We start from the raw sequence: 8,657 nt of genomic DNA on the forward strand, positions 1-8,657 counted from the left end.
CTTTCTCTTGTGAGGTTATGACCTTATATTTTATTGGTGGCTTTAAATGTTCATATAATACCTATCAGTGGGCATTTTGACTCCTGACATTGAGGCAGGATGGTAAGAAGCAAGGAAAATTCCTTGGCAAGTGGAATGGGGAAACCGAGACAGATAGCTAAAGAAAGTGGCTGAGCAATTTACAGCCAGTTACAGAAGGTTACCAGGGCAGAAAGCCCTGGGTGCCTAGAAAAAAACAAAACTGGCACAGGACCTTGCCCGCAGGGTGGCCTTTCCTCCCCTGGCATATGGCTAGTCCTGGGGTCTAGACCACTTGACCTTTCACATTGCTGGTCATGCAGTTTATACCCCCTTACCTTTCCTCCAGAGAGATAACATCTAGGCCTCAGTTGTATTTCAGCTTTAGGCACAGAAAAGCAGCAAAACCAGGCAGGTGACGCCAGGAAGAAAAAGTAACTTGTAATATGTAAAAATGTTCCAAAATATAAATTTCTTTAGAAAATATGAGAGCCCTAGCCAGTTTGGCTCAGTGGATAAAATGTCGGCCTTTGGATTGAAGGGTCCCAGGTTCTATTCTGGTCAAGGGCATATGCCTTGTTTCTGGCTAGATTCCCAGTAGGAGGTGTGCAGGAGGCAGCTGGTCGATGTTTCTCTCTCATCGATGTTTCTAACTCTCTATCCCTCTCCCTTCCTCTCTGTAAAAAATCAATAAAATATATATATATATAAAAAATCACAAAATATTTAAAAAAAATTAATGAAGTAGAGCAATGTACTCTTACTTTTGAAAGAAAATATAGATGCACTTAAAAATATTATTATTTTAATTGATTTGAAAGAGAGAGAGACATCAATTTGCTATTCTACTTATTTATGCATTCATTATTTGATTCTTATATGTTCCCTGACTGGGGATTGAACCCGAAACTTTGAGGTATCAGAATGATGCTCTAACCAACTGAGCTGCCCAGGCCAGGGCAAACTTAGGTGCATTCTAAAAAATATGTTTTTATTGATTTTTTTGAAAGAGAGAGAAAGAGAGGGAGACACACACACACACACACACACACACACACACACACATATTGATGTGAGTGAGAAACATTGATCGGTTGCCTCCCAAAGACACCCTACCTGGGGATTGAATCTACAACTTGGGCATGTGCCCTGATCAGGAATTGAACTGGCAATCTTTTGGTGCAGAGCACAATACTCATCCAACAGAGCCACATTGGCCAGGGCTTGGGTACATTTTTAAGTAAAAACAGAGATTTTAGGGCAATGTGTATGCTATGACATCATTTTGTACAATAGTAATGTGGAGAATGGGGGAAAGGATTATTGGGCATTATTATTTTTAGTCAGACATTTCTGTAATTTTTGAAGTTCTTGCAATTAGCATGCATTATTTTTATAATTACCAAAAAGAAAAAACATTGAAAAGATTTAGCCACTCTGTCCTGTGTTGAGACTGTATTTTGAAATACTTCTTTACCCAAGAGTATTTTAACCACCTAACATTCAAAATGCGCTAAAAAGAGAATTCATTTGTTATAACAATATTAATGATTGTGTGATAGGGTGAAAAATCTTCCCTTCTTGTTTGGTGCTGGGGTCCAACCCCAGCAGGTCCAGGGGTCCCCAAAGGTGTGGACGGAGTCGGCGAAGAAGGAATGACTCGGAGGCAGCATTCAGTTGATCAGCAGCCTAGCCAGGAACTCTAGCCAGGATCTCCAGCCAAGCTCTGTCCAGGATCTCCAGCTAAGTACTATTGCCAGGTTTTCTAGGTTCTCCAGCTAGGTTCTGTAGGTTCTTTAGCTGGGTTCTCCAGCCAGGTTCTCCAGCCAAGATCTGTAGCCAGGTTCTGTCCAGGATCTTTTGCCATGTTCTCTCGCTAGGTTCTGTCTCTAGGTTCTGTCTAGGATCTCCAGCCAAGTCCTGTCTCTTGGTTCTCTCTCTAGGTTCTCTATAGGATCTCCAGCCAAGTGCTATCTCTAGGTTCTGTGTAGGATCTCCAGCCAAGTCCTGTCTCTAGGTTCTGTGTAAGATCTCCAGCCAAGTCCTGTCTCTAGGTTCTGTCTCTCTCTAGGTTCTGTGTCTAGGTTCTGAGTCTAGGTTCTGTGTTTTGTTGTCTTGTTACATCTGTATTTATACCAGCTGATTTTAATCCTATCAACTTCTATTCCAAAGGTTAGGGTGTTTCTTATCTCCATTCCAGGGAGTAAAGATTATGTAGCTTAAGCATGATTAACTACCCACCTGGCACTTAGTTAAGGGGTTTTATCTCCTCCCTAACTTCAGGGAAAAATGCCTACCTGGGGAAACAACCTTTCTCGGAGAGGTGACCTTGGTTAAAACACACAGCGCTAAGGGGAGCAAACATATCAAGAACAGTATGCCACATACGCCAGGTCCCCCGAAACATACGCTGTGCAGATGTTTCTTCTCTGCAGCGACTGTGTCAAGCAGCAAGGATGGACCGGCTCCCGGCAGTTTGGAGCATGATTTCAGGCCAACCAGAAGAAAGGAAAATGTAACTTTTAAATTCATCAGTCAAGGTCTCGGAATGGAACAGCCATCCTACATTTTATCAATGCTGAGTGGTGGGGATAGTCTTAGAAAGTGGAGACACTCATACAGTTTGTGTTCAGTGTTTCCATCTTTCATTGATGCTCTTGAGATCCTCTGACCTTCCTTACCCAGTGTCACAGACAGCACCCCAAGAACCCAGCATCTTACACACTGGACACTTTCCTCAGGGACCAGTCTGAGAACACTAAGAGTGATTGCTCATACTTGCTTCCCACTGATCCATCAAAACCTACTTGTTGCCCCTGGCAGGCATGGCTCAGTGGTTGAGCGATGACCTATAAACCAAGAGGTCACAGTTAGATTCCAGGTCAGGGCACATGCCCGGTTGCGGCTTGATCCCCAGGTGGGGTATGCAGGAGGTGACAAATCAATTATTCTCTCTCATCATTGATGTTTCTATTTCTCTCTCCTTCTCCATTCCTCTCTGAAATCAATATATATATATATATATATATATATATATATATATATATATTAAAAACCTACCAGTTTTTTTTTTTGACTGATTTCCTCTAGTTGTACTCCTTGTGTGGGAATTCGTTAGGTGACAGAGAAACTCTAGGCTAATGTAATTTTAACAGTTAACATATAATGAGCATGTGTGCTAAGCATTATATTTACATTATCTCATTTGTTATTTCTGTTTTATAGATGAGAGCACTGATGATTAGAAGTTTACTCACATCATACAGTTAGTGAGAGATGAGCTTAAGATTCAATCTCAGATATTTTTGTCTTATCTCAGTAACCTGAGATGTGAATCCCTAAGCCAGTGGTTGTCAAAATGTGGACCCTGACCAGCAGTACCAGCAGCACCTAGGAACTTATCAGAAATGAGTTCTCCATCTCTACAACACATCTACTGGATAAGAAACTTTGGAGCCCAGAAAGCTATTTTTAAGAATGCCCTGCAGGTGATTTTAAGTGTACTAATGCCCTAGGTTAGAGAGTAGAGTTATCCAATTGAACTTTCTAGGATAATGGAAATGTTTTGTATAAACCACTGTCTAATAAGGTAGCAACTAACCACATGTAGGTATTGAGCATTTTAAATACAGCTACTGTGACTGAGAAATTACATTTTTAATTTAATTTTAGTTAAAATTTAAATAACCACATATGGTTAGTGGCTGCTATGTTGAATGACAAAGCTATCGACTCGTTATGGGCTTTTTTTTTTAGATCATCCCTCAACTCTAAGGAGCACTAGTAATGCAGTTAATTAGCAACAATTATAGTTAGAAATACCTGGGAATCAATGCAGTCTTGTGTAAGACACAACATCCAGGATGCTTCCCACAGTGTCTATGTGGAGAGCTCGTTTTAAAAAGAACAGATTCTCATTCTGTTAGTTCCCACAACACCAAATTAGGTAGCTAATATCGATTGATGATCCTACATAGACAGTGAACAATGGTTCTGATGCACAAGTAAGATGAATCCCACAAATACTGTCTTAGATCTGACTTTGGTGAAAGGTTGTAAAAAATTCTTATGAAATACAGCCTTTTTTAAAAAGCAATTAAGAATATACAGGTATAGTAATTCATTTAATGTGATTCAAAGGCAATTTTCTGAGAAGATGTTGGTCCTTTATATTAACAAGTAGCCAATCTGATATGCAATAAATGTAAAAAGTCTGTATATTTCAAAATTGTAACCTGGTTTGAAAACAATTGAAATGAAGACAGGCAGTGTGGTCATATCCTGTTATAAACCAAACAGTAGGGTGAAGAAAAAATTATGGTCAGTGCATGAATTTATTTACAACTGTCCAAAGGAGAGGGAAACTCCAGTCAGTGGACCTACACATGAAGATACTACAGTGAAGCCGATACTGAAAATATTAAGCCCCTTCTTCTCCCCTTGGGAAGTTCATTAGCAGAAGCCAGGGGTCAATGCCAACAAACATTTATTGACTCTTTACTGATGAGAAGTTAATGATGAGCACAGCTGTGTTCTTGAGAGAAGCATGATGGGAGTGGTGCTTTAGGAAAATTACTCTGTTAAGGAGCCATTGTGGGACTCCCTCCAAGTGACCAGGAAAACCAGAATGAGGTGTTTTTTGGGGGAGTAAAAAGGCAATGAAGACTGTTATGTAAAGCAATGCAGAAGCAGAAAGATGGGGGTGCGGTGGGCTGAACTTTGTCACAAAGATGAGGTTTAAATGTATTAACTGTTTTACTGTCTCCAATGGTGTGGTATTAACACCATATTTGAAGCAAAGAGAAGACATGAAAGACAGGGGCTATATCATGGGCTGAAGAGATTGCAACACTTAGTTACTGTTAATAGGTGTTATTTTCTGCCATGATCACACCTGGCAGAAAATTAATCCAAAGGTATTATCTAATCAAGTGTCTGTCAGGCTTTGGTCAAGATTCTGGAGACATTATGGAGGAGAGAAACATGTTACACCTTCCTTTGTTAAAGAGCTGGAAATGGCAAAGTCATAGTTCATTTAGTGGTTCAACATATAACCAGCCTAATAAAATGTCCTAGTTAATTATATGACAAATTACTTCACCCCAGTTAATCCCTCCTTGATTTTTGCAGATCTTGCATTCTTATTCTATAGTTTAATATGGCAATTTTCAACCTTTTTCATCTCATGGCACATATAAACTAATTTCCAAAATTCTGTGGCATACCAAAAAATGTATTTTTTGCCAATCTGACAAAAATTGGTATAAATTCGATTCATTTACACTGTATGGCTATTGTGTTGGTTGTTGTTGTTTGTTTTTTAACTTTAAATGTAAGAGAAAGAGGTCAGTGCCCTTGACTAAATAGTCAGGTATTGCATGTTTTAAAAATCTTTGCAGCACACTGGTTGAAAATCACTGGTGTAATGTTTTGCCAGATTGGGAGTTTCTTCATTAAAAGGACTATGTTTTATTTAATTTTGTATTGTGAGCCCTAGTCTAAGGGCACAGGACATAAGTATATGCTAAGTAATGAGTGAATGACTCATGATGAACAAACAAAATATTCTTAGTCCCTATTGTTGTTGAGGCTAAGTTTGGGTGTCTGGCCACAGGAATCCTGATGTTGGCTCGGATTGTTCCTTAGATGGGCTATATTGATGTTGAACATGTGTGACAATTCAGGGCTTTGGTTGGCAAGTGGTGGTGATGATGATGAGGATGGTATGAGGTGTGAAGTCAGGGGTAGGAAAAATAGAAGACATCTAAGTAGGCACATTTATTTTTATGCCATCTATTTTCCTTTCTATTACTCTGATAAAATTTAGATTTTTCTTTTTCTAATTCTCAGATATCTATAGCTAAGAGATAATGTGTATAGCAACTTTGCTAAGTGTTGAGGTACAAAATTCAAATAGAAAGTTCTGGAGTGCAAGGTTTCCCATCCATGAGGCCTGTACTGTTCTCTTATAGCTCATGTTGGCATGCCCAGTGAGTCTGTGATACCCTTCTTGCTTTTCGGTGCAATATGATATCCCATGTTCCTTTTATATTACACCATTTCTCTTTGAAAGATTCCCCCTACTTCAAAGAAATGCATAATAGAGTTGCGTGGACTGGGATGCAGAGACTGACAAAGTGTTGTGAGCATCAGGGAGAAGGTTTATAGAGAGCAAGAGAGGAAGCTGGGAGGCCAGAGGCAGTGAGTACACAGAGATGCCCAGTGGGAGCAGCGTAGTGGAAGTGAAGGTGGAGAGGACATGAAGGTTGTTTCCTAGATTTCTTACTTGCACCAATGAGTGGATGGTGGTTCCTACTGATACTGGGAAGAGTGAATTAGGGAGGTGGGAGACTCCATTCCTGTTGTAAATGTTTTCCCCCACGTCCCGCATGGTTCAGGGTTCAGGATCTGGAAGAGGAGCTGCACACAAATGAAAGAGAAGAGACAAGAGATAATTTGGAAATATTAGGGGGCCAGGTAGGTAAGTCCAACTCAAGAGGAAGGACTTCCACTGGTGCTCAGGCCTCGCCAACCTTTTATTGGTTTGGGATACACCCATAGCCCTTAGGCAGGCAAGTTCCAGTAACACACAGACTATCTTATCAATAAGGATTTACATGACTATCTGGTGGGGAAGTTGTTTCAGCTACCATTATCTGGACTAACAGTGGGTGCACAGCTCTGACTTTTGCTAGGGCTTCAAAGGTCACCAGCCTTCCGGGTTCTCTGTCTACACCTCTCTGCTAGTGAAGACAATAGGCGGTTTCCCACATCCCTTTCCCAGCTGTCAGCCAGCAGAATACTGCCGAGGTCATGGTGACAAGGTGCTCCTCCTAGACCAGCCGAGGGAGAGGAGGCCACAGTGGAGGCTGGTTTTATTATGGAGATCAAGGTGAGTGTGAGGTGCTTGTGGATACCTAGGATGTAGTTGGATAAGCAAGTCTGGACATAAGAGATTCAGAGGAATATTGTGAAGTTGTGGAAGGCTGGTGTGACATCAGAAAAACTTAAGATGGCAGGAGAAAGTGACTTGGAAAATAAAGAACTGTACAAATCACCAAAACAAGAAAAGAAATGCGTAATAAAATCTGTCTTACCTTAAAAAGTCTTTATTTGTTCTTCTCAAGAATCTTCTGATTCATGGGGAGAATATTTCAACCTTCATAAAAATTAACATTGTGGCTTTAATAGTTATAAGATACATATATTTACTTTCCTTTTCAATTTAATGGCATGTTGATAATTGTTCATGAGATTCAGCAACGTTCTAGCTCTGTTATTTAATATTTTAGAGCACATTTCTTCTTCAGATCCATTATCTGCTTTGGATTTGACAATATTATAAAGTAATACATTGGTTAAAAAAGATTAAATGTATATATATTTTAAAGCACTAACTTTGCTTTTGGCAGCATTTTTTTGAAACCTACTGCTAAACAAAGCAGCAGTTTATAAGTGACCTCTCTCCACTTTCCTTGTCCCTTATCATTGTCTTTCTATTTCAGAAATAAATGTTTTATATTTTCTTACATGAAAATTGGATCCTTATTTTTATGATTCATATAAATATTTTACTGTTTCTAACTTACAAATTATACAAGACAAATGAACTAAAACTGAATTTGCTAAACTTTGAGATGAGCTCACTGAAATTGGAGAGTAAAACAACAAAAGTGCTCCCCCACCAAAAAAAAAAATAGTGCCAGTATACAATTATGGGCTCACTGGGAAAGGATATAAAACAATCTTATCATTCTAATATGGAACACTTCACAAATTTGCATGTCATCCATGCGCAGGGGACATACTAATCTTCTCTATATTGTTCCTTTTTATTTATTTATTTATTTATTTATTTATTTATTTATTTATTTAGTATATGTGTTGCTGAAGTGAGCACAAGCTTGTCATTTTATGGTGAAGCAGGTGAGGTTGGCAGGTGTTAGGCAAGGTTATAATAAATGAATGATTAATTCAAATATGACTTAGCCCATTGATTCTTAAACTTTAGTGACTATCAGAACCACCCTGAGGGCATGTTAAATGCATCTTTCTGGGCTTCACCTGCTGTTTTTGCTTCAGCAGATCTGGAGTAGAGCTGGAGTCATTGCATTTCTAGTCAATTCCCAGCTGATGCTGAGGCTGCTTGTATAGGGATCACATTTTGAGAACCACTAATCTAGCCAAACAATAGAATACTAGACACCATTGTAATTGGTTATATAGATGTATATTTATTAATGTAGGATGATAAATTAATAATGGAACTAATGAGAGGGAAAGAGAGTGTCCCCCACTTGGTCCCTCTAACCTCATCACCTCCAACTCATTGGACAGCATTGGTAGTTGCTAAGACATCCACTTTTTATTCTAAACTTTATAATTAAATGCAAAGAAATAAGCCTTTCTTGTTTAAACAGTGTGTCAAGTTAAGTAATAGCTTTAGTAGGTGTTGGAAAGTTCTCTATAGGAGCATTATATGTAGTGAATGTGGAAGGAATAATAAAATTAGAAAGCCACATTTTGCAACTCCTAATATAATAAATTCAGGCAGCAATCATCAGTGGATGAAATCAGTAGATGAGGCCTATGCTGATAGGCATAATGGAGGAGACATTCAGCAGTTACTACAAAAATCC

General features: G+C 39.0%; 1 pseudogene; it reads right to left on the minus strand.

The window, feature by feature from the left end:
- Positions 1 to 7,772: 7,772 nt before the first annotated feature.
- On the minus strand, positions 7,773 to 7,870 carry LOC139004597 (U6 spliceosomal RNA; annotated as a pseudogene).
- Between the last annotated feature and the right edge of the window lie 787 nt (positions 7,871 to 8,657).

This window comes from Myotis yumanensis, unplaced genomic scaffold (genome assembly GCF_028538775.1).
Source record: "Myotis yumanensis isolate MYYU_CA2020_CCGP unplaced genomic scaffold, mMyoYum1.0.hap1 SCAF_2, whole genome shotgun sequence".
In the NCBI taxonomy this organism is placed as follows: Eukaryota; Metazoa; Chordata; class Mammalia; order Chiroptera; family Vespertilionidae; genus Myotis; species Myotis yumanensis.